Source organism: Stegodyphus dumicola, chromosome X2, assembly GCF_044657685.1.
Source record: "Stegodyphus dumicola isolate Sdum_Otavi_A_Nest chromosome X2, ASM4465768v1".
NCBI classification, from domain to species: domain Eukaryota; kingdom Metazoa; phylum Arthropoda; class Arachnida; order Araneae; family Eresidae; genus Stegodyphus; species Stegodyphus dumicola.
In genome coordinates, this window is record NC_140781.1 from 152,248,613 (window position 1) to 152,275,643 (window position 27,031).

General features: G+C 33.3%; 1 pseudogene across 11 annotated transcripts in view; it reads left to right on the forward strand.

The window, feature by feature from the left end:
• The window catches only part of LOC118194988 (toll-like receptor Tollo pseudogene), a 549,242-nt pseudogene that overhangs the window by 425,886 nt on the left and 96,325 nt on the right, over window positions 1-27,031 (forward strand). For 10 of the 11 annotated variants that reach the window (XR_015039118.1, XR_015039121.1, XR_015039127.1 and 7 more), the window contains one exon: window positions 25,494-25,884. The exons of the other annotated variant lie outside the window; for it this stretch is intronic. The product of XR_015039118.1 is annotated as a toll-like receptor Tollo pseudogene, transcript variant X1 (transcript). The remainder of the gene's footprint in view (window positions 1-25,493; window positions 25,885-27,031) is intronic. 11 annotated transcript variants of the gene reach the window in all.

Sequence of the window (27,031 nt, forward strand, 5' to 3'; positions counted from 1 at the left end):
ACTTTTGATTTTGGACACATAATTATCAGGAAAAAAATATATTTGTTTTTAATAATTCAAGGCACTTGAGTTTTAATAAACATTACCTTATTAAATGAAAATTAAGTAAATGTTGATACTCACATTAATGAGAAGGATGAGCCTGCCGATTCTTGCATAGCTGTTCTAAGTGTTGATGTAAAGCTGGTAAAAACCACAGTCACGGTGTTTTAAAATCCCTCTTTTGCCTGCTAGGACTTGAGCGAGAAGTCTGTAGTAAGGTAGCTATTAATAAATTTTCTAAATGTTCCCAAAAATTTCTTTTTCAGTCTTAGGAGAAAAAATGGTGGACGTCTACTATGTCTAATTGCCAAGCTCTGAGCATAGCGTAGTGCGCGGTTAATTTGAAATTTTTTTTTTAATCTAGAAGGCTCACGAGGGCAAGCTTCGGGGATAATCCTGTTATGTTTTGTTTTAATCGGAAGGTATTTTCTCTCTTCTTAACACTTGGCTTCGTGAAATGATTTTAAGCACGTCTGGCTAGCAAATCGGCTATCCAAAGTTCGAATCTCGGCGAGAGCATTGCTCATTTTTTCATGTTTCCTGCTCCGAACAACTACCTAATTGCCTTACAAGCCAACCAAGTCTCCATTAACTGGTAGCCCTTCCATTCTTTAATTGAATAACATTGATTTAATTAATAAATCAAGGTAAAAATGGGTGAAAAGAAGTGATTTTATACTTCAGTAAATAATACATTGTATTATAAATATCTTTCATGAGTTATGATAGTATTGAAATATATAAAAATTTTAGATTTGGTATGCAATAATTAAGGGCTGTAGAATATAAAAGAAAAAAATTATGCCTGAGATAACCACTGACCTGACTTTGTTGTAAAACTCTTGCAGTGTGAATAGTCATCCTGGCAGAAGGGAATATTTCCTCCGTGTAAAAATATAAATATAAATATTATATAGGCATACAAGGCCTGTGTATAAGCATAGATATGCTAATTACAAACATTGTCTTGTACAAGTTACATGTGATAGTTACATAAAATCATGACAGTTATGTGTACATTTAAACATTATCTGAATTCATATTTACAATACTTTTACTGAGATAATCGAAGTAAACTTGTAATTCATTTACACATTGACTGGATTTTCAATATCATTTAAACTGCTTTACAATATTATTTGTATCAAGTACATACAAACTGGATAGTAATATGCTTACATTACAATAGTTTTGCTCTTACAGAGTTGTTACTATTCTACGGGGTGAGCTATTTTTCTATTGTTGATTTTCAGTTGTTGTAGTATTTTGAATTGCTATTAAAATTATGCTGCGAAGATACAATTCTCAAGGGAGGGGGAGAATTTCTCAGTACCTTTCTGTGTATAGCCTGATCATCTTCTCTATTTTAGTTATAGTCTGCTTGTTGCCGCAGGTATTCTCCGCCCATTGCGGGCAGTATTCACTGCTTGCCATTTTTAAATGCAGTTTATCGGTTTGTGGGCAGTTGAAGAGAAAGTGATCTGCATCACCTACCGCACCACATTCACACAATTATGATGCTCGTTTGCCGAATCTCTTAAGATAATGTGGGAAGGGACCATGGCCAGTATAGAATTGAGTTTGTGCTCCGCTGTATATATTAATTGAGCATGTAGCTTTCGGAAAGAACTTGTAGGTTCTCCTCCCTGTGCTTTCCCTTTCCCATCTTTTCTGCCATTCTTGTAAAAGGCTATTGAGCGTGATTTTTTTTAAATAGGACTGCGGAACACTTACTGCGTTTTCCAGTCTACTGGAGTCATTGGCTGCAGATTTCGCAAGCACGTCCGCCACTTCGTTGCCAGTAATACCCACATCAGCTGGAACCCAGATCAGGATAGGTCTGTCATCTGGTGGGATACTTAGAAAATTTTTCTGAATATCTTATACCAAAGGACTCCTTGTCTCGGATGGACTCCAAACTTGAGGCAGAGTCGCTATATATATTGACCTTTATTCCTAATTGATATTTTGCCAAATTGATGACTGCTTTTAATGCGAGAAGGTCTGATGAGAGACGGTATTTTTGTCTGCCAGTCGTCTTTCCCAAGTTTTAACCACGTCTCCTTCTTGGAGTACAAAGTAGGCGCAGCTTGTGCCTTTCTCCGTCTTTGAGCCATCTGTATAAGTAGCTAATGCTTTCTCATTTGGCGGGGTGTATTTCATGTATATTGTGTGTTATAAATCTGTATTTGCAGGGTGTCCAAGTATGATCGATTTGCGCTTCTCATAGTCTGTGTGGTAGAATATCTTTTGCCACAGACAGACGTTATTTTCCAGGCGCAATGTCCTTACTAATAGTGATTCTCTCTCCACTAGAAGGTCTAGTAGAGGGATACCTGCCAGCACTTGCAGTGCCGCAGTTGAGGATGTTCTATAACCTTTGCATATGATCAAAAGCTGCATTCTTTGTATGGTGAGAAGCTGCCTCCTCATATAGGCAGTACACTTCTTTCCTCATATGGCAGCCCCATATAGTATGATCTTTTCTGAGTTGTTCTGTACCAGCTTTTCAGCATAGTGTTTGGAGTGCCCCAATGAGGTCCTGTTGTTCTAAGCATGGAATTACTAAGCTGATTTATTTTCTGCTTAAGCTCTTTAATATGTGGTACCCAGAAAAGCCTATTGTTAATTGTAATACCTAGATATTTAAGGTGACCTCTTTTATAGAGACTCCATTTAGCTTAATGTTGGGAATCCTATTTCGCGCTCCATTCCTACATATAAACAGTTGTTTAGTTTTATCTGCTGAGATATTTGTGCTTATTTGTCCAGCTTGCAAAAGTATTGATTGCGTTTTGTGCTTTTAACCTAATGTCCGTGCTACCAGAAATGACCAATAAAAAGTCGTCCGCGTACGCCTGGATACCCATTCTTTGCTGTTGGTCATAGAGCGCAAAGGCTGTGTTTCCTAAAAGATTCCAAAGTGTAGGTCCCAAGCAGAAACCCTGGGGACAGCCTCTTTCCAACTTGAATTTCAGTACATCATTCTCCATTGTAACTTGTATCCAATGATCCTGCAAGTAGCTGCGTATAAAATTCAGGATTTCTTTTGGGCATTTGATGATGTCTAGGCATTCGACTACGTCTGGCCACCACAACGAGTCAAATGCTCCTTTGATGTCCAATGAAATAACCAGCGTGTCTAAATTGTCTTTGTTCTGCTCTATATTATCTAGCACTTGTTATAAGGCATTGTCTGTGGACTTTCCTGCGCAGAAGCCATATTGTTTTTCGTTTATAGACTTGTTCCTGTACATGTGGAAATTAAGGCGCTGTAGAATTACTTTTTCTAAAATCTTACTGATTGAAGGCAGTAAGCATATAGGCCTATATGATGCCGGGTCTGACGTGTCTTTGCCCTGCTTGTGAAAGAGTGCAATTTCGGCTAGTTGCATGCTTCTAAGGAAGTGGCCGAGTCGCCAGCAGGCTCTGCATAGTTTTGGAAACAAACCTGGGAATTTTTTGTGAATTTCTTTAACAATGGTATTATCTATGCCATCGGGACCTGGTGCTTTTTGTCTACCAACATTTTTTAAATCCGTAAAAGAAAAATGCCAAAGAGCGTAATGCGACGTTACGGAACAGAACAGAAATTTGGAAATACTCCGTTTTATGTATATGCGTCTGAAGTCAAAATATTATGGTTCATATTCTTGAACTTGAAAAGGGGTGTGGAATAATGGCTGTCTCACGTCTAGATGCAGAATAGAACAGAAACAAGAATATATATATATATACTTGTGTTAAAATGATAAAGTAAACAATTTTATTTAAAAATAAAAATTTTGATGGTTCTTGGAACATCAAAGTCCCTCCTCTATTTAGATGAAAAAAAAATATAATATTACAACTGCGAACTGAAACTTTATAAAATTTCTGCTGCTACCAGTAAGCAGAAATTTCTGTAATAATCAAAATTCTCCTTCCGCCCCCCGAAACCAAAAAGCCGGAACCGGTTAGTTGCTGAAAAATTTTTATAGAATTTGCCGTTATTATTTTTTTATTTGACGTTAAAAGCGTTCTTTCTAAACGTTTTGTTTGGACTAATAAGTTACGTTATACGCACGCATTTATTATCCATGCAACTTGACAAGTATGCATGCAAGAGCCTGAAGTTCTTTATCTTCAACGCAGTCTCGGAAGTAGCCTCTTCTAAGTTTTGGTTTTTTGATTACGGCAAAGTACATGAAAGCTATCTGCCTCTTCCTGAGAAGAGCGATGCTTTCGTGGAAGGCATTCTAAGGCACTGAATGAATTTCTAAGGGAATTGCTCGCATCCACGATACCCATGTATAACACTATGAAAACACATGCAGCCAGCCCGTTCTTCTGGAATCGAGTTCAGGTCGAACTACCAGTGTTCAGCGACTTCACAGCTCGAGGGCTGGTGGGCTATCCATTTGGAGTGCTGTCATTCCGCTAAGTATAGGCTATTTAATTTTCTTTCAAATTCAGCCAGTATACAATGACTTGACAAGATGAGCGATTTGTAAGGAATAAACTCACGTCTTAATAATTTGAATTTTTATTTTATTCTTAAGATTAAATTTAATTTATAAAATTTAAAATGTACTTAATTTATATTATATCCAATTAATAATTTTATTAATATTTTCCGCATACTTTTATTAATAAAAACATTTCTAACGTCATATATTACGTAGCACGGTGCAGAATCATGTTTCTTCTTCTTTTAAATTTTATTGTTAACAACGGCCTTTTACCTTCTCTAATACCTTAAGGGCTAACGAGCTGATAGCTTGCATCTCTGTCTAGGTGTGAATCTTAAAGATAAATTACGATAATTTAAGACAAGCAATTATGATTGATGGTCATGATTCATGATTTACGACTTCGGTGTGAAACCTTTTTATTTGAACGAAGCTACTGAGAATGTTTTCTTATCAACTTCTTTTAAGCGGCTTACTTAAGGCGATTATAAGTAATCATGTGTGTTTCTAAGAAATAGAATCACATATGTTTAATAAAACAATTAATTCATGGTTGAAAATAAAGTTAACAGTTAATTCATTTTATAATATGTCACAACCAAGAATAATTTCATGTTTAAGAACGATCTGGCGAATTTTATGTTTTTCGAGGTAAACTGAAAATTTTTTTTGAACAGAATCGAAATTTTCTAATCTTTTTCTTTCATATTTTAACTTTTAATAATATTAATAATATATACCTGTGAGAGGTACTTCTGAATTACTCTTTAGTCTATTGGATATGAACTTAGGAAAGTACCTAAATGTTACAATTCGAGGCAAATATTTCTAACGCTTAAATAATACACAAAATAACCTAACTAGCAGAAAAAATGCTACTACTCCCATGTAAAATTATACGCTGATCGGATTTCAGTACAGCATTTTTTTATGAATGGGTACGTAACATGGATGTATATATAACGTTCCGCATTGAGGCAGGTTTAAATGGAATCTCAGTAAAACAGTTGTTGGAAGTAAACAAAAAAATATTAATTAAGTAATAATCAAATTCGCATGCATTTCGGTTTTTATCTGGATATACTTTTATTTGGGACAACCACCATGAAGGGAGTCAGATATAAGATCTTGCCTCGTCCAACCGTACATAATTTCTCTGGTTGATTTTCAGTTTCTTAAATTTATCAATAATCTATTCTTTAAAAATTTTAAAAAAAAGGTCGGTATAGTGATTAGCGTCAGTGACTGCCATGTCATTGACCACGGGTTCGAATCCCGTGGAATTTATTATTATTAAATTATGGATATTTGTAAGTGTATGTCTTTGCCGTATGGGGGCACTTAAAATACACAGCGAGTCGAAAGTCCTCTCTAGTGGCTTCGTGGTAGGGAAAGAGAGGAGAGAGAGCACATGGAAGTGTTGTTCCTTGAAGGGTTCTTCGTCAAAAGCAGGAAAAAAATGGGCAACTTTTTTTTTTTTTTTTTACTGCTACTTATAATATGCCCAAGCGCCATGCTAAAGTCAGACGTATTCCTGCGTTCCTGGGTACGATAAAACTCGTGGACTTGGTCTGATGTTGCCAGACAAGCGAGATAAGCATCAAAAACTGCGTCATTGAATATGTTTATAAATGTTAAATACCTTGTTAATTTTCGGTAACATTCTAAAAATTACGAATTTTAAATAAAGCTTTTATTAATTTATTACCTCAGATGTACGTCAAAAGTATAATATTTCAAGTTTGTTAAAAAAAAAAAAAAAAAAAGAGAGAGAGGGGGGGGAGGTAAAGAAAAGAAAATCATGTAAACGGGGGGATGGAGTTAAAATTACCAAATACGAGTAATTACAAATCTTTTCTGATTATATAACAAATTTCATGATTTCTTATCCAGCGATACTGAAAGCACACGTTTAGTCAACGATAAACTGTTAATTAAATATACGCTAATATTTACTGCTAAGACAGAATAAAAATTTTGAAAAATTCTGCATTTTTTGGCTGTTAAGTTATTTCACTTGTAGTCACATTTAGTCGTTAATTTCTTTTTACTAATGTTCCTTCTGGTATTCATACGAGGGAATGTTTTAGACAAATATTAAGTGACAATCTCATTTTGTAAGTATGATTCGTTTGTAAATATTCTCTTTAAAGTATTTCCAACCGGAATAAAATCCTTCGTTAATGTATAAAAAACCCTTTGGTAAATTTTCCTGTTGCCGTGTTCTGCATTAACACATTTGAATAATGTCGGGTTGTGTAAATGCTTCATTAATGAAAAATACTACAAAAGCACAAGTCCAATTCAAGGCCTGGCAAGAATATTAGTTCTGACAAGATCCATAAATTATCTCTTGTATGAATTTGTTATTACCTCAGCACGGGGGGGGGGGGTTATAACACACACATCAGTTGATGCCTCACCAGTTTTAACATAAAACTCCGATCAATCCCGGGGGTAAAATAACTTCAGTCTTCTAAACAATCTGTGTCGCTCATTTAGGGTGAAGGGGGGACGAGCTGAAATTACCTTGTAAAGAACATCGAAGGCCGCGATCGATTCAGAAGTGGCACTTATTAAGCAAACGAAAGGCCACCGTAAAAAAGTGATAAATTCTTACAGTTAGGCCCATTCAATTACTATTCAAGTCACACCTCAAACAAGGTGTTGATGATTGCAACTGACGTAACTGACAAACTGCTGGCACTGAAGGTGAACGTAAATGCAGAACAGAACCAGTGGGAAGATTTTTTACAATCTTCAGTGGCCCTTTGTTGATTTTCTGCGAACATGTTTCTGTAATTACCAAATATCCAGATCAATACATCAGTGTTTGTTTGCATTAAAACACTTACGTAATTTTGCACGCTGTGCATAATTGATTTTTGGCTCTTTTAGCTAAACTAGTGGTTCTTTTCTACATGTTCGGTGCCTGCGGCATTTAACCCGTAATTACTGCAGTCGGTCGGACAATAGAGCAATTTTTTTTACTTTTTTATATAGCGCTCTTTTCTTGGATGCTCACTCAACACCTGGCTTCATTTTGACTTTTCCTTTCAATCTTTCTATATATCTCTCACCTTCCGACATATTAACACCCATTCGATGCGTTACGTACTTTAGTGAGTGATTGTTACGCACGTGGGTTTTTGTCCTTAAGACATGGCAAAGCAATTAACCTGATTCACATATGCAAGAATGGCCGTCGATGACTGGAAATAACACTTTTGCCCAAGCAATGCGCGTAATATGGAATTAATGATATCTTCATATCGTACACATATTGTGTACACATAAAATTAAATACCTCCATAATTCCTACTTTGCAGCTTGTTTTCATGGTTACCCAGATGCAAGAGTTCGGTAACTGTACGCAGTTCTTTCAAGTTTTGAAGGATTGTTTTTCTTTTCAAAGGTATTTTACTTTTTTATATTTTCGACTCAGTGTGTCTGTATCATTTATATAGATATAGGCATTTTTTGACTTTATCCAGGAAGCTAAGTTGTTAAAATTCCATTGGTAGTGGCGTGCCGATATGAATAAAAGTAAGACATGATCCTGTTAGAAATTTATACTCTCATTATCCTACTTCTTAATCTTTATCAGTAGTTTTAACAACATTAAGTTTCGTTCAAAGCAAAGAGGCAAACATCGGGGGGGGGGGACTGCATATTTTTAGGAAGTCTTCGTATATGGGTGAGTGTTGATGTGTAATGAGTGATTGATTTTTCTGCAGGTCTGGGAATAGTGTTTAGACTGCGCATAACAAATGTGATAAAGAAATTAAAAGTTTTAAAATTATAAGATCTCGAATTTCCAACATTAATTGCAAATTACAAAAGGAAAATAACTTTTTTTGTCTGTTGTAAAATTTAGGCAACAGGTATAAATGGGTTTTCGGGAAACATCGCTTTTTTTTCTTTTGTTTCTTCATTATTTAGTGAACGGTTTGAGACTTTGGATTCCGAAAGGTTTTTTAAATCAGTGTAAGAAGTGTTATAAATGGAAATAGTGTTATGCAAATTATTGATAAACATCCTTTTGGTTTAAAATTGGTATTTAAATAAATATACTCAAGTACTCCTTGTAGCTCAAGGTAGGTTAGTAATAAATAAATTTTAAATAAATTTTAAAATTTAAATAAATTTTAAATAAATTTTCTTTTTATTATTTTTAAAATGTGTAAGTGATTTTTCAGACTAAGCAGTGAGTCAAGAATAACTGAAAACTGGAGGATTGTAAAATTCTCTGCTGTTGAAAATTAATCAAAAGTAATCATATCTGAAAGGGAACAAGTCACCATCAATTTAAACAAAACTCCATCCTATGTTAAGCTTGAAGATTTCTTCTTCGTAGAAACTGCATGGTTTTTCTGTAAAGAAACTTATTATAGTTTTTGACAACTAAGTGGTATCAAACTTCTTCCCATTTAAACTATTCTGCAAAGACGAGAACAGATGACAACTTGAAGGAAGAATGCATGCAGAGTCTTAGCGGTTGCTGGATGAGTTTTCGCTTTAACACTAGAACCGCGGATATTAGCCTATGCCTAAAATCACGAAAAAAAAATCATTTGAAAACGTATAATTTAGCTTTAAATATTCTGAAAACAATTTCGCATGGTCTGTTAAGGAGAAAAATGAAAAATACATAAAAATACGTTGTTATAATTAATTTTATAAATTTAAATTTTATTAAAAATATTTTAACTGTCGTTTTTATATTTGTATGCATGTAAATATTGGATGTTAATAAATTGTTAAAGATATACTTAATACTTCATACATATTTCAGTAAAAGTTTTAAAATAGGAAGGAAGGGTTAATATTTTGAGTCTCACAGTGTAAAGAGTACTTGAGCTACAATCATAAGGGGTACACCCCTTACGATTTCTTTATATAATCATCTTCTCTGCTGCAATTTGTCTTCAATCATCTTTTAGGATGATTTGTCCTGAGTCTCAACGGCAATGGCCGACCACTCCAATTACCTCATCGGCCATGTTGATGTGACGCCCTCAAAGTGAATCCTCCATAGCAGGTGACAGATAAAAATCTGTGCACAAACATCCGTTGTCGCTTTGGTTCGGGGTTAAAGTTTGCTGACCACATTGTATATCGACAGTTTTGGATAGTTGATTTGTGGCACACTTTCAGTCCAGACCTGAAAACATTCAGCTACTGTTTTCACAGTCATACAGCGTCGTCCAAGATCATATCCAGCTGAGTGTTGATGATTTCCTGTCCTGATGCCGTCAGTGCATGTACTTTTCGTGGTTCATCTAAAATTCTTTCGTAGCTACTTCTGAAATCAACGACTCATTTATTACCATTTAACAGTTACAAAAGATGGAGTTTCATAACCTAGCGTCGGCAGTATGTCCTGGTGAATTTCGATCGCAGTGAGGCCTTTCGGACAGAGGTACTGTCACAGCTCTATCAGCCACTTTATTTTATGACACTTCATTCATTTTCTATCTGGAAAAGGTAGGGAAAGAAGAAGCGGGGAAAAACAGAATTTCACAGAATTTTCCACAGTTTCTTATAAAACTCTAATCTAACATCATAGAAGATTTTAATTATTTAGTACCACATCTTTTCTGCGAAGCTCAAAAATTTTTCCCTCCGTACTTAAGCGATGGAAGCAAACAATAATATAAGAAAGGGAATTATCCTTCAAGCGTGTTTTCATTTTTAATAAAGGCCTAACAACGGCCGAACGGTAAAGTCGCTGAACACTGCTAGTTTAGTGTGGGGTTTAAATCCCGGTGAACGGGCTGGCTGCATGGGCGTTTCTTCGCTTTCCTATATATACTCTTCAAACTGTAATACAATCCTACTAATGCCCTTGTAAGGCCATGTACTTCCCTTTGACAACCTCAATAATCTCCTGGTGCAGCCTCGTGTGGTTCCAGGAAGCTTTTGCCGTAGTTAGAGGAGGGTTTGGAACACATGCCTGTTTACCTCTGTAAGACACCAGGCGTTCCAGTTCTCCGTAACCTACCTACCTACCTACCTACCTACCTACCTACCTTTCCTATATATAACGAAAATAGAGTCAGTATGCCTTAGCAAATCCTCCGCAAAGGCATCCTTACCCTTAGTCAGATAACCCTCGAGTGCTTTGCCGTAATTAAACAAAGCAAGCCTTTTTTAATGAATCCCTTTCATAGAGAACTATGTATTTAATTTAACGCATAAAAATGTATTGTATGTGCAGCATTTTCAGGATGCCAGATGTACATTTTAGCTTAACTCTATGTGCATCTGTATTTAAAAAATTGGCTAAATAGACGCTTTAATAAAATGACTAATATGTCTCGTCAACAGAAGAATATTTGCTTAAAATAAATAGAGACGCAAAGGTACTTTTATGCTTCAAAACATTTCAGAAGTCTTTAAAATCAGAAAGTGTAATTAATACGTAATAAGGAATTTTAAACTGAAAACTTGTCTTATGTTGGCAAGCAGAATTGCTCTAATTACCTGCGTAAGTATTTAAATTTTTTAAAAATATTACTTATACAGCTTCTACATATATATTATTTACTAGAATTTCAGCTGAGTTTCTGTATATTTTGCAATATTTTTATTTTTTATCTATATAAAATCGCCCCTTGACAAAGCCCCTGTTCCTCGCAAAACGTTTTGTAGGTTCTCCCCATAATGTAAGTTTAGTCGAAGTGGATATATACTACAATGATTTATTTTTCTTTCGTGTAAATTCCGTAAGGGCCTATTTTTGCTTGCCACATGAGAAGGTCCTGCTGTTGGAAAAAGAGATGTCCCAACATTATATTCGTCTTCATTAACAAAACGTAAATTTTCCTCCGAGGGCGGAAAATCGTAACTAGACTTATTCATCTGAAACAGAGACGTTTATGTCTTGCCTCACATCTCGATTCTTTTTTCTCTTGAATTTTGCATGAGTTTCAACGCTCTTTTTGCGGCAAGTCCGGAATGCCGACGTGGAGCATCTGCATTTCCTGTAGCCTTCTTCAGCTGTCTGTTTAAAAAACAAATCCTAAAATTAGTTTTGCGTTTTTAGAAACAAAATTCCTCAAATCTGAGTGATTTATAGCTCTGAAATAAGTCTCCACACAGAGACAACTACACGCAAACCGCCCTTTATTTTACCGCTAGACTATACCGAGAACTAAAATTACCTTCATTTCCTGATTATGTTTTTCTGAATTGTTTTACTAAAAAAAAATATTTCCGTAAACTGAGTGCTAACAACCATGATTAACAGACTCTTTGCGGCCAAATAACACATAAAACATAAACTAATTATTCACATTGCTTATATTTTCTCTCGTGATTTATTGATGTCAGCTGTACATTACGTGTCACCATCGAATGCTAAAAACAGATAACTTTTCAAAGTCCTTCGGCCCTTATTAGGTTTCTATGTTAGTTGTAAGGCAGATAAATTTTGCAATTGTAGAAATCCTACTATCTTTCGTTACTATTAAGGATACTGACGATTACTGTGACTGATACACACGTGCTGTGAGTTTTCATTATTGTACTTAAGGCGGTCGAGTCGGCCGCAGTCACGGTTGTAAGTATAGACCTCTGTAAATCTGAACCTAAAGCATTATTTAATTTTTATTTTTACGTAATGCATATTTGAGTATTTTTAGAAAAGCTACGACATTTTCCTCTCTAAGTTAAATTGTTATGAAAGAAATAAGTACGTGATATTTTCCAGCGATCAGTTTGACCACTACCGTGACTCTAACGTAAGCTTCTTCAATGTTTACAACATTGCTTGGGCAATATGGGGGTTCAGTATTGTCATGATGAATGACGACACTTTCTAGTGCCGACAGCGTTTTTTTCATTTTCATTCTGAATTTGAAGAGTTACTTACAGAATTTGTTTGCTGCAATTGTATCGCTGTGAATTATGACTAAATGTAATAATAGAGCTTTTTCTTAATGAAGCAGAGACTCTATTCTTTGCTGTCAAACGATGTAACACCAATAAATCGAGCTTGAACGTGAATCCAAGTTTTATAATTGGAGAAGGTATCAATCTTCCTGTCTATCTCTCATCAATCCCCTCAGTAGTAATCTTTGGGTTATTTTCTGTGTTTGGGGATATTTCTATTATATCCAAGTTGACTCTGCATCTTTGTGTTTGCTGGTAAGCATGTCCATAGTGTCTTTATCATCCAAATTAAACTCATTGATTCGAGATCTACTAAGCCAGTTCTTTGTTGTATCAAGAGCTAAAGCAAATTCTAGATGTGCGTCTCTAGATGTTTCTAGAACTCGAGATGTTTTTTGTTGTGTTTGTAACATTCACTTTTTGCGAAACTCATTTATCGATGCAAATGTGACTTTTTGTTCTCCATTTTGGCAAATTCTTCACACATAGATTGACTTTAGACAAAGATTTCTACCTGTAAAATGATTTATTATATATCTAGCTACCCATCATATACTACATAGCCACGAAATACAGTGCATCCCATTGGCTACTTTTCCTCCGCCTATGAAAAATCGGACGTAAAATTTTGGCATTAGCCAATAAAAATAAAATATAAAATTTTCAAAGTTCTGTGTAAATGGTTGCGGTATACGGCTATCTGGTTTCCATATACAACAACCAGTGTATCTACTGTGTTAAAAAGATCTGTTTTATTTCTTAAATTCAGAATATTTTTAAACTAAAACGCTTAAAACTAACCAAAACTCAACCTTAGATTGAGTTTTGTTGGTTGTTTGAATTTTTGACTTTGATCTGAGGATAATTAATTACGAATTTTTTTTCATTTGTTTTCTGAGTAAAAGCAATAAGGTATTTAAATGCTTGACCGATAAAATCTTTTATCGAAGTTTTATACATAACCAACTGAATCCTAGATCGATCTAACCATGTGCATAACTTTATGTATGGTGAACAAATTCATTATTTAAATTCTATAAAAGAGTTTCTCTCATTCATCTATACATGCAAATCACTAGTGTATGTGTTTCTCGGAACGCCATTCATAACGCAGATGTATTAATATTTTTATTGCAATTTCTTTCCTTGTCTGTTATGCTGGAAAACATTTGAAATAAGTTGTTATTGGTTTAATCAGATTAAGGGGATAGTTCACGTTTCTGATGGCCTTGTGCTTCGGAATGTTCCTGCATTGGTAATTAGTTTGAGTGAAATAACATTTTGGAACTTAGTTTTGCTTTTAGTACGTGAAGCCATTTCAAAACTATCATTTCTTTCTTTCTTGTTTCTGAGCTGAGACAAGATTGCCCTTTTTATGGTTCTTCTTTAATAATTTCCAGTTTCTGCGGTACGTAATATATGCAGATATTATTCATGATTTGCTTCGCTATTATTAAGTCGTTTGCATTTACCAAACCTCTATTTCTAGATCGGAATTTTCCTCTACACCAGCGAAATATTTATTATTTTGATATAAATATCACTTTTTCCTATTTATGTACGAAGAAAGGCACTATTTCTTCAGATTTCTAATATTCCGATGATTATCCTTTTTTAATATTGCCATACCTCGTAATACTAAAAATTCTTTTACAAGCCACAGCCATAAAGTGAATATTGCAATAAAATGGATCACGTGAATATTTTAGTTTCACTGTGAATATAAAAACTGTGTATACACTGTCAAAGCCAGGCATGCCCAAACTGGGGCTTGCGTTCTACATGCCATTCTTTTGCCTGCTTAAACGCGGTTTGCGATGTAAGGACACAAGCAGTAGTGTTATATTTGAAATATATTTACAGTCTGAAACATGTCGCTCTACACCACGCTTTTTCATTAAGCAGTGCTTTAATTTTTTTTAATTATGTAATGAATACAAGTACAGACAAAAGGGAGCGAAATCCTAGAATATTAGCATTGGTCATGCACGTGTAGCCCCACTATATCAACTGTGCAGCTCCTTCCCTACTTTTGATAGAGAGCAGCCCAGGGAACTGATCTGAGGGTTCTCATACCTTCTTCCGCTACCACCAAACCATTCGAGAGGGCTTTCGACTCGCCAGTATTTTAAGTGCTTCCATGCCGCACAGACGCTATACACATACACAGATCCATGCGTTCTCCGGGATTCAAAGCCGGGCCCAACGATGCGACATCGTTAACTACTACAAAACCAGAGCAACAGTAATTTAAAAACATTTCCCCGCTGTGAGCTTTGCGCTAACTTTCAAAATAATAAATAGCAGACAAATAAAAAAAATCCTGTGACTTACCACCCTTTAGATTCTATTTGTTAGAGGAAGTGGTGACTTACCAGAACAGCAAAAAAGACAAACACAACAGCATTACGTTGCTTTAAAAGGTATGTTGAATCTTACCAAATGACATTACGAATTTATTTAGTTATAAGTTAGCTTAAGAAGAACGTATCTGATGAACCAATTCATATTTAGTGAATTAAATAAATGCTTAGTATGATCACAATGTATTGATTCTCACGTTAGTCGGTTGGATAAGTTTAAATAAGCACATTAATTAAGTTAGTATACTTGAAATATTTCCTTCTACTGAAAAACTGTTTTACTGCTTTTCAAACATTATCATTTCTGAATTAGAACGTGGGTCTTCAAATGATCTGAAGTCTAGCTACTGCTCCTGTAGTTCATAAAACTATAAGGCTGTTTCGTTTGCTTATTAAATGCGTGCAGGTTGTAGAACAAGCAATTTTATTTAGAACTTTTCGTATGCGTTTACAAATCGGATACTGATGCAAGGTACCTATTTTTCGGCCTATCTCGGCTTTTGCTATATATTTCTGTCTTAATTAATCCTTTGTAGCTTTTGATTTAAAATCGGATAAGTATTTTTCCTTTCATTTAAACATTTAGAGGCAATTATACGAAAATAATGGTCCTAATCGAAAAAAAAATAAATAAATAAAATAAAATAGTGAAAAGTTTGGAAATGTTGAGAGAATTAAATGAAGTAAATGCCATTAAATGAATGAAATATATAGAAGCCCTCTGTTATATTCTTTAAAAAAATTAAATTAAATTTTAAAAAAAAACCTCAGATTCTAAAAATCTGAGGTTGAGATGTAACGTCTCGAAGTGAAAAAGTTAAAGTTACAAAAAATTAAAAAATATATATTTAAATATTGAAAACATAAAAAACAACCTAACCTTGATAGGTAGATATAAATTTAGCCCTTGAAACAATTTTAAGCTATTACAATACTGGTTTAAGACTTCGTGTTCTGGAAATTAGAGGAATAGATATAGAGGCTATGAAAGCTTAGATCTAAAGTAAAAGGTTCGAATATTCAAAGCCAAAAGGTAGGATAAAACTGTTATGATGTTTCTTTATCGTAAATTAACGTTATATATAGACTTGCGTACTTATTTAAAAAAAAAGGAAAGAAAGAGGTCTTAATTATTCCAAACGTTACTTTGTATTTATTTCACTGCATGGCTTGCATATGGAGCAAATATTTGTGCTGCAGCAAATATTTCCCTCAAAAGGAGCAAGATTTTATTTTCTCAAGAGGTGAAATCCGTAAAGTAAAAAGAATAACACTTCAGAAAGATTTTCTTCCAGGTGTGTAAGAAGAAGGGAAAATGAAGACTTTACGAGATGAACAGTTTCAACAATAGACGAAAATAAAAGCATAGTGTTTTGGAAACTTAAATAACAAACGTACTATGAATCCTTGGACCTTGTGAAGGCCATCAAAGAGTTATCTTCCCAAATTACAATGACAAATTTTGAAGCTTTACTGGTATTACCAAAATGTGGCGCAGTTATAAAAAATAAGTAAATGCGGTTGGTCGAATGGCCCTACAGTATGAGCCCTATAGCAGCCGTATAGTAAGAGTGCTGAATACTAGTAGTTCAACCCGGGCTCACATCTCGGTGAACAAGATGGCTGCGTGTCCCCATGTGTAACCTAAGTATGATTCAGTTTCACTTAAAAAGACCTCCGCGAAGACATTCCTTCCCTTAGGGCAGATAATCCTAATGTGCTTTGCCATAACACAATAAATCCAAATTCATATTCTGGTAAAATTGCTCAATTAACTGGTATGATGCAGAATTGTTAAAAGCCTTCCATTAGTGAGAAATCGCAAATACCTGCGAAAGTTCACTAAAACGAAATTATGTCTGTTCTTTTTTGATTTTCTCGCTGAACACTGGTAGTTCGGTCTGGAGTTCGAATCCGGCTGGCTGGATGGGTGTTTTCGTATTTTTCACCATTTTGAACGTGTATATGAGCCAGTTTATCTGAAATATTCCTCCACGAAGGCATCCCTCCCCTTAGGCATATAACCCTTGAGTTATTTGCCATAATTAAATAAACCGTTGTGATTTTCTATTTGAGAGGCTATTCTGCTTTCAGAGTACTAAAAAGTCATTATATTTTATGAAAGCTTATTTGGGCCTAGTTTTCAATGGCTGTCATTGAAAAACTTTAAGATTGATCTACAATAATTCACGTACTACTAGCACGTTTGTTTCGAAAACTTCTATATATTATTTCTCTTTCACTTTTTCTGTTTGACATAGAATAAGCATAAAATAAACAGAAAAGTGGAAAGGAAAATTTAGTAATTAATGTACGTTTTTTAAGTTTTATAATGCTAATATAAAATTTGCCAATGGAGGTATTAACTACTGAAATGAGAAACAGATGAGAATTAATAGAAACAAGAAATACTAAGCTAATGTATTTTCATTTTTGCTTCAATAAAATACCTGAAAACTTCATAGTTTTGTTTGCCAATAAAAATTGATTTCATCTACGAGTAATTAATTAAGTAGAGATTTTAGTAAACACTTTTAATTGATGCCTAAGAAACAAAACCCTGCTATATTTTAACTTACTGAAATATCGTTAATTAATTAAAAATCTCTTTTTGTGTTCCAGTTGTGATATAGTATGTTTGTTTTAGTTTTCAATTAAACTATTCTTTGTTCACAATTTATCGTATCGATTTATTTATTTCTGTTTATCTTTGGAAAATATCGATCACGTTCACGTGCTTGAAACATGAAAAACCAATAGCTAATTTTATCACACATATATTCTTGTGTTATGGGGGACTCTAGTGTCTTTCAACAGATATTAATGCTCATACGTAGATATGAATTTGATTATTTTGTGAAACAATTCAGTAAAATTGAGTCACTCAGAGGTTGATACCTTAGGGTCTGTATACCTTAGAAACCGAGATTTTGATCAGAAAACTCCCTTTTTTTTCTTACGCTCGATAAAAGTCTTATTTCTTATGTTTTCAGAACTGTTTGAATTTTGTTCTTACGTTCATTTAAACCGGAGTTATGATACTTTATCTGACACCTTGTCCTCTAAAAGCATACCGAAATGCACGAGACGGAAACATTTGAAAGGCCAAAGTGGGTGTGTCAGAGTTGTTTACTTTTATTTTAGGGGCTTAAAACTTTATTTAATTGCATTTTAAAGACCAAAAAGTATTTTTATGATGGCAAAGAAACCAATTTCTAGCATAATTTCAAGCTGTCTGTTATAAATTCATTAACGAATTTTTGCTCGTGTTTTGATTCTGTGTTTACTACATTGCTGATGAGCGTTTTTTTAATTATTACTGAATAATATTCATTAATTTTTATAGGTATAGATAGATATTGGTATACATTAGGTATAGATATGGTAAATTAGGTATAAATATTGGTTACTAGTCTGCAAACGAGTATGAAAGTTTTGATGTTAACCGTATCGACAATGCAAAACGACATTCCCTGATTTGGCTTTAAAAAGCTTGGAAAAATTTTAAAAGCTGCGAGAAAGCAAAAAAAAATGTAAATTCTAAAAAGCAAGAGGGCATTAGTTATAAATCAGGGTAAAAGTAGGTATTCGAATGTTTTAATTATTTAAACGCGTTTATCTCGTTTTTCATTTTTCGTGTTTTAATGCTAACAAGAAACACGATATCTTTAAAAATTATGATTGAAATCTTATGCAATTTGGTATACATGTTTAGAACACTTCATGCAAGGAGACAGACTATTTACTAATTGATAAATGCATTTTGTATAAAGTAATTATGTGTTAAAGATGAATTTTAATAAGAAAATATGATTTTTCTTTGTTATATTACACATTCTAGCTCAAAAATATGTTAAAATAACTTCCTAGCTTTAATAGTCTACCTCCTTGAGAATATCTTTATGATGGGTTTGCATTTTACAAAATATGAAAATATATTATATTTTTTCAACACAGTGCTTCTAATTTATTGTAAATTTTGCTTTTTTTTTTTTTTTTTTTTTTTTTTTTCTTCTTGTTTTCTTACTTTACTCCGAAAATACAAAATTAATGGTCATTAAATAACCCAGATTCTTCATTTTCTTCATCATTAATCACTTTAAAGCGAAAGTTAAATGCAAAAGCTTAAAACTAAAAAAAAAAAAAAAAAAAAAAAGAGTTCGAAGGTATAAAGCCCTCTTAAATAAAATACGCGTTTCTGTATTTGCAAAACTGAATGAATAAAGAAGGAACACAAGTATTACAAAAAGTTATTTAATTATGAACGATTATTATTTTTCTTGTCCAAAAGTATGTTTACGTACATCTTTGCGAAACAGCTGCTAAGTAAAAGTGGCGTATTATATTTATGCTACAGATTAGGAAAATCATGAATACATGCATCCACTGATCGGAAAAATAAAAAGTGTTATAAATATAAACATACATATGACTTTTTTCATAAAATGTCATGACCATATTAAAAACATAACAATTATATATTATAGTCACGAAATATGGTTATTTTATAGAACACGAGTTCTATAAAAGTAGTCATACTGCGTGTTGTTCATGGTTCTATTTTTAAAACGCTTCCTTTGCTCTGATATTTGTGTTGTCACGCAGTACTGGAACAGTATGTGTGAGAAGAGAATTTTATTCAATAGAACTTATAACCACAGAATGTATTACGTGAAAATATTTATACCTTCTATACAATTTTTTGTTTACTGCACGGCCAGATATTTCCTCTTTTCTATTTAAAATTTATAACGGGTGAAAATGTTTTCGGATCGGGTGAAGGAAGTGGTAGGAAACTTGCCCTTTGGTTAAAGAAGTATAAAAAATGTAATATTCTTTGCTTTGCGATTCAAAGATAGGATGACAAAAGGCTTTTTCTATTTTGGTTCAGATTTGTCTATGTGATCATTTATAGGTATATTTTAAAAGCGTTAACGTTTCAAATGCGTATTTTTCTGAGATATATGGTTAAAGATTTCTAAAGGTATCGTTAGAAATTGAAAAGAAAGGAAAACATGAATCGTAAAACGTTTAAGGACGAAAATTTGTCAATTCAGCTTTTCAAAAATGTGGATATTTTGAAAGGAATCACTTGATAACATTTTCGTTTTAAACTGTACAACACATGCCTAATTAAATTAAAATTGTCAAAGAATGCTGTTTCGCGCTATCCTTAAAATAACCCATTTACAACACATTTAAGTACCTGTATGATACAAGCTCGTGATTATTCTACTTAATTTTCAGAACTATTACTAGCTTCAAAACTGCTTTCTAAAATTTATTCTGATAGCATTTCAATCGTATTAAAATTGTTAAAGAACAACACTATTGCGCGGTGCTTCCTAAAAATAAACCATTAGCGATATATTTAAGTTCTTTTATAGTACAAAATCATCATTATTCTGTTTAATTTCCGGGTATGTTACTATCTTCAGAACTGCTTTCTGAAATGCATTCTGTTAGCTTATCAGGTTCAATGTTCCGCCTTACTTGCTTTGGGAACATGCAAAGACCTGACTCGGAACAGGGAGCTTACTAAAGCTATGTTCAATAAATGTGGGAAGTAGACAAGATATACAGGAAGGGTATACGAAACCCTTTATTTTTCACTCTTTACAATGATTTCCGGACTTCGGAATACAGAGACCAACCACTTGTGGTCTGAACGTAAGAATATAAAAATATTAACTAAACTCTAACTTAACTTTGGAATAATAAACAAGGGCCTACGTGGAAGATTGGCCGTATAGTAACAGGAAGCCGTATGTAGTACAGAGAACTGTTAACACTACAATACGTTTAAAATTATCAAGAGGATTAAACCTCTGGCCTGGAAGGCAACCAGCAACCGAGTGAAACTGCTAAGGCAAGCGGCCTGCTTCTACTAACTCCTTCCTCTTCTTTGCTTGGCAAAAAGCCACAACTTAAGTACTTGGCGTTCGCCAACAAATTTGCATAAATAAGTTAAAGCATGCATTATTTACCTTATAGCTCATCAAAATACAATTTAAAAATATAAGAAATGAAAAAGTAATCTTTAGCATATATATACTTTAGTAATTTCTTTCGATACACGCTACTTTTGCAGATTCTGTCTACCCTTTAAAGGTAAGTATTCGCTAAAAATTTTCTCTTTCTTTCGACTAAACTAAATACCTCTTATTGGTGAAACGATTATGTTTATCCGAATATTTTATTCTTGAAACTGATTACTTTTAAATTTTGGAAATGAAATTGTTAAACGTTATGCTGATGTTTTTCACAAAGACTTTTATACCATTAGGAGTATTGATATTCAGTGCATTTACAATATTTAATACAATTCATTACATTCGGCGATAACTATCCCTAAAAACATTTAGATATATAATTTCGTCTTTGTGAACCCTTCTTTCTAGTCTCTTTTGAGAAAATTTTTGGCCAGACTAGAGGCTGAAATCATTACTATGGAAACAAAAGCTGAGCATTTTTTTTTGAAGCCAATAAAAAAAGTATTGTGACCACAATCACTGTACTCTTTAAAAAAAGACTGTGCGCATTTTCCTCCCTAAAGGTATCTGTATGCAGATATTCGTATAGTTACTTGCTCTTGATACATTTTTCTTTACCTCTAATTACTGCTTTTCGAAATAAGCATAATTCTGTGGTCTCTTCCAATCGTTTGGATCAGCAAGAGCTGTAGTCATCGGTAAGAACCACTACCTGATTTATGAACTAAGAAGACTCTTAAGGACCATGGATGCAAAAACTAAAATAAGTAAGTTCTGTTTATTTTTCGAAACTTTTATTACATTAAAACTTGTATTTAACAAATGTGGAATATATTGTGTTATTGTTACTGCAACATGTCATACGCTAAAGAAGCAACTTTTCTGTAGACAGAGGAAAAACTGAAACGTTCACTAGTGTTGTAGCCACATAAGATATACTTTCGACATGCCCATACTCACTTCCCTCTTTCATGCCACATACGACTTTTTGCAAGAAGCTAAATATCGTTATTTTCCACAGAATGACGCCTTGCTTTAAAAAGGAGCATTTCTTGACAGTCGTTTTACTGCAATAACAATAATGACACATAAGAATAACATTTATAAACACAAACAGATGTAAACGCAGCATAATATTGTTGCAGACAAGTGAATATTTAATATGACAGAGCCTTGACCATTATTTTCCCGACATATAATTTCTTCATCAACATCTTATAGTCTGTGAAAAAAATTTTTTAGCTAAATGGATGGTACATTTACTTTCTCATACAATCTTCGGTTGACTTAAAACTCCCTTTTGAATGCCAATGTGATTCTGTATTTCTTCATACTATATCAGAATAGCTTTTGAATATATCCTGGCTTCTGTAGCTTCTTCTAAGCTTTATGTGCTAATTAACAATCGAAATGAAAATTTTTGTAGTGAACATACACACACACACACGGTTACATACTTATTATTTTTACATGTATATTCTCAAGCTAAATTTTAAGGATTCGGCAATGACATCAAGCTAAAGAAAAAGACTCCTAAATGTTAAATTTTAATTACTATTTTGTACTGATTTTGTTTAAATGATTTTTTTAAATTTCATGTGCTGCAACAATTAGCTCGCTTTCTTTTCGTGACGTAATTGGGAATAATTTAGCATGCTTCGAATGGAACATAAAAATTTGTATTGCATACATGAAAATCAAGCAAGTAATTTACGGATGTGAACTAAGAAAAGTGGTTACGGTTTTGGGAAATATAAACTCTTTTAAAATGTCTTGAATTAAGCTCTTTAATTTTATAAATAATAAATGTTTTGTCTGCGCTATAGTTAATAGTTTTATAATTTTTCTCAAGCATAAAAATTCTGCTCTTGCTGAGGCAAATACAAATGTGGATTATTAAAAATATTGCTTTAATTGCATAAAAACTTATGCGATAGGTCTCATGGATAATCGATATTGATCTTACGGATTAACTAGGTACTGCTCCCAGTACGAATTCTATTAAATAGTAGTAGGCTAGAATATGAATGTTGTATAAAAGACTTAAAAATTTTATACAACATTCCTATTTAATATTATTTAGTTCTTGTTCAATATTATCAAGAATTTCTAATATTTAAGATTACAAATAAAAACTGCTCAGGCAATTATTATTCTATTTATATGATATCCGTGAAGCGAAAATTTTAGTTAGTTATTATTCATTATGCGTTAAGAAGTTAAATATTAAATTTTCATGTTTCCAAAATTTATAAATATATTACAAAAGAAATTAATTTTTTGATTATTTTCAATACATATTTTCTATCGAAAGTAATATTCTTTAAAACGATTCTTTAAATTAAAAAGGGATAAAGAAAAGCAGTTCTTGTGTGCGAATATTGCTGTTATACTAGATAAAAGAGAACTAATTATTAAAAGAATTAGTAGCTTCTTGAAAAATATTTACATATATGCCGAATTACATATTGTTGTGTGCGTACGGGTTCGTTTGAATTGAATGCTCAAGTCGATGAAAAATGGACAAAATTTATTACTATCACAACAAAAATTTCCTCAGATATTCTTTCAGTGTTACAATATCTCACAATAGTTATCTTAACTACTCAAACGTTCAACAGAAGTTAATTCAAAACAGCTAAAGAAAGCTAATCCGCGAATTCGCTACAATCAACAAGAGCAGTTTTCTAAACAATTTCTTAAAAAACAACAAACTAACTAAAACTAACTGACTAACTGAATTGAGAGGTTTTCCTCCTTTTTATAAGATTTTTAAATCGCGCGCGAGAACTTTCTGGAACTTTTTAAACGTATGTTAGCACATTTTGTATCAAAAGTATGCACTCATCTAGAAAATTATTCGACCATGATGAAGCTTTACGTTAGCAGTAAGAAGATAAATTAGCATAAGAAAGAACTGACCAACACTGAATAGCAATCAATCCATTAACTGAGCATACATAAAATCAAACTGTTTAAAAGTATTTGATATTACGAAAGGCACCCCTGATGGATGAGGATACATTCTGTCTAGTATGGCGCATACAAAAGTTACCCTGCAGAATAACTTCCCCTTCTCAAACAAACTACTCTGTAACTGCTCAGCTATTGACGCATATTGCAAGATAGCTGAAACTGGTATCCCGGCCAGTTTCAGCTGTATGTTTAATTTCGCGTATGTTTAATTGAGGAATAGTTGGAGTTCTAGCAGGTCAAGAAGGAGCTGTGATATAATGCAGAACATTATCTGGAGACATTCTCTGTGCGCAAATGGGAATTATTTTGTTGTAAGATGGCCTTCAACAGACACGTGATTATACAAACCGCAGGATAACCATTTCTGATGAATTTATGCCACTTTAGAGATTTAGGATGAATGTGGTCAGACTTCTTTCTCAAGCAAATTTTCGAATCATCCAAGCCAAGTAAAAATGGCTTCAGTGCGATGCATTCCAAAATTTCGGCGCGAAACGCTGAAGAAAGTACCATTGCCGATATTTAGAATTTAGTATTCCACGTCGCCAGTGGTCTCGAGCAATGGAGTCCATCCCTCTACTAGGGTTTTTGCAATGATGAGTCGTTTCTTTGCATCTGACAGATAGTTGGTAATTGTCAGGATCGTACTTAAATTCTGTTAAGCTTCAACCACTGTATTTGGAAGCCATCTCGATGGTGAAAAAGCGATAAGGGGCTTCATAATAACACAAAGTTCTTATAATCAAACCAGAAACTATTCTGGTCCTGTCCCTGAATTAGGATAAGATGCCTCAAGATCGCTATGGATGCCTCTTTTGGTTAGTAATAGCCATTAGTAACAAAAACGGCTGTATGTGTCATCGCTTAGGCTCTTGTGCCAGGCGTTTGTTTACTGCGAGCAGCCTGCTTCTCTGAAGGCGTTGATGCAATCTCCGTCGAGCTCGTTAATTTGATTACACCGTAATTAGTGCATCTTAAATTGTTATCGGCCTTTACCAATTCATATTACATTTGTCCTTGGGTTTAAAAGTTGATAAAGTTTAATTGCAGACAAAGTGGAAAGTTTTTCACGCCTTTACGCAGTAGTCGGGTTTAGTAGTATCATAAAATGAAAATTATTTCGTGTAATATACTGCTGCTACTGCTACTATTACTACTAAGCAAAACTACCAATTAAGAGTTCGAAATGACACAGAGTATGTTATGTGTGTTTTAGAGTTTGTGTTTTCTTTGTTTTTGAAACACAACTATAATTTAATAGTCGTTGTACAGTTTCTATAATTTTCATACTTGATTAAGAAGCATTTATGTTACGCTTCAAGATTATCCCACTTTTTGGAGGGGTTAATGAGACGCAAAATATTTCTATGCATATGCGAGCCTTCAGGAAACATTCCAGACGGTAAAACGCAGAAACAACAATGTGCAGCTTCTTTTACTGGAGTTTTTCAATGAAACTCGTTTGATTTCAACAATCATAGACAAGCATTGTTATTAAAAACGCTGGAAAAAAAAGTACTTAAAACAGTACTGTATATTAAAAATTAACCTTTTCTCAAAAAGAATAAAGATATAAAACGTACATATACCTTTGATTATTTTCTCATTATATTTGTAAAATAATAATAATAAAAGAAAAGTATAAAATTTCTTCTTCATATGTATTCCTGTATTGTTTCTCCTGTTCATCAAGTTATTGAATTCTTTGATTCTTTATGTGACTACGTATAAGCATATAGTTCCTAAAAGAAACGTTCCTCTTTATTTTTCAGAAATGGATGATTTGATATCAGAAATAACTGAATGAATTTAAGCGAAGTATTATATAAATTACGTATTCGATGATTATTAAACTTGGAATATTGATTTCATGAATGAAGATAAAGGCATGGGTTCTTCTAAAACGATTACCTCATCAGTATGCATTCATCAAATAAACAGCATTTACGAAATAAGGAAACCTGAAAATATCTCAGTATGGATTATGCATGTTGTACAACATCATATGAGCGCTCTAAGGATATATTAGAATGACAGTGACATAGCTTTACCAAAGAGTACCGAGAAGATGGATTTTGAAACGGAAAAGTGCCGTCAAGGATTTGTTTTGTATGCTTAACTACATAAATATGTACCCACCTATATAGAAGAAGTTTCTAGCAGGTATAATGTATTAATTAAATCTTTATTATGGTTAACTCTTAACTTTATGATTGCAGTTTCTTATTTCGATCAAAGCTCTTTCTTCCATAACTCATGTTGGCTGCCATTTTATGTGCAATAAAAGAAGTAATTTGTTTACCATCAAAGGGGTTGCATCCTTTATGTAATTTATCTGTTTACAGTGGAAAATCAGTGTCTAGAATACACTGGAGAAGACAAAGTGAATCATTATAATGCGTGGTTATAAATAAAGAACTATTTGAAAGGAAACTATCTCAAAAGGATTTATCTGCTTTTATAAACAAATTTATTATTCTCTTTATATTTTATTGGGTTATTTATTATTTACTCTTTATATTTAAAGGTTAGTTAATTTTTTTAGGTTTACTTTTAAATCTCTGTCTGTTAATTAAAAATACTTTTTAAAAATGAAAATGCTTTAATGTTTCGTTTCCATGATTTTCGATATTAATATATGCACGACAATTAGGAAAGAAATGTTTTAACACTTTTTTTTTTTTTTTTTTTTTGTACTTGAAACTAATAATGCAGTCTTTTCGAAAGTTCCATTTAACTGCATACTTAGTTACAAAATTGATTTTTTAAACTTAGCAGAAAGCGCTCGACTTCTTTACCTTGGTGAAGGGTGCCTTTCTTGAGAGATTTTCTAAAGGATAATGGGTCATTAGGTACAAGAAAAACACGGAAATGCTTTCACGACATTTCGTTTCTCCAACAAATAGAAAACAAACTATCATTGTTAAACTATTTTGTACATAGGCAGCTAATAGACCACTTAACCATATTTTCTGTTTTTCTTTTGTATATCTATAGATAGTCATTACCTTCCTGTTATCACTTAGGCACGCCCACTGTAAAAATATGCTCAGCTAAAACTGCAGCTGATAAAATGGGCGCTGGTATTTTTGTCCTTAAAACATATCTCTGAAGAGATTTCGTACTCATCTAAAGGTAGCATTTTCCCCGGTAATGGTATTTTATTCTTCATCTTGGAATGTCTGTAATACGTTTCTTATGCGCCAGCAACGCGATCACCCAGACACTGTGCTTGCATTTCTAGTAAAATAAATGCTCGATTTCTTTGACAGCTGTCAATTAAACTTTAACCACTGTAATCATCCTCACA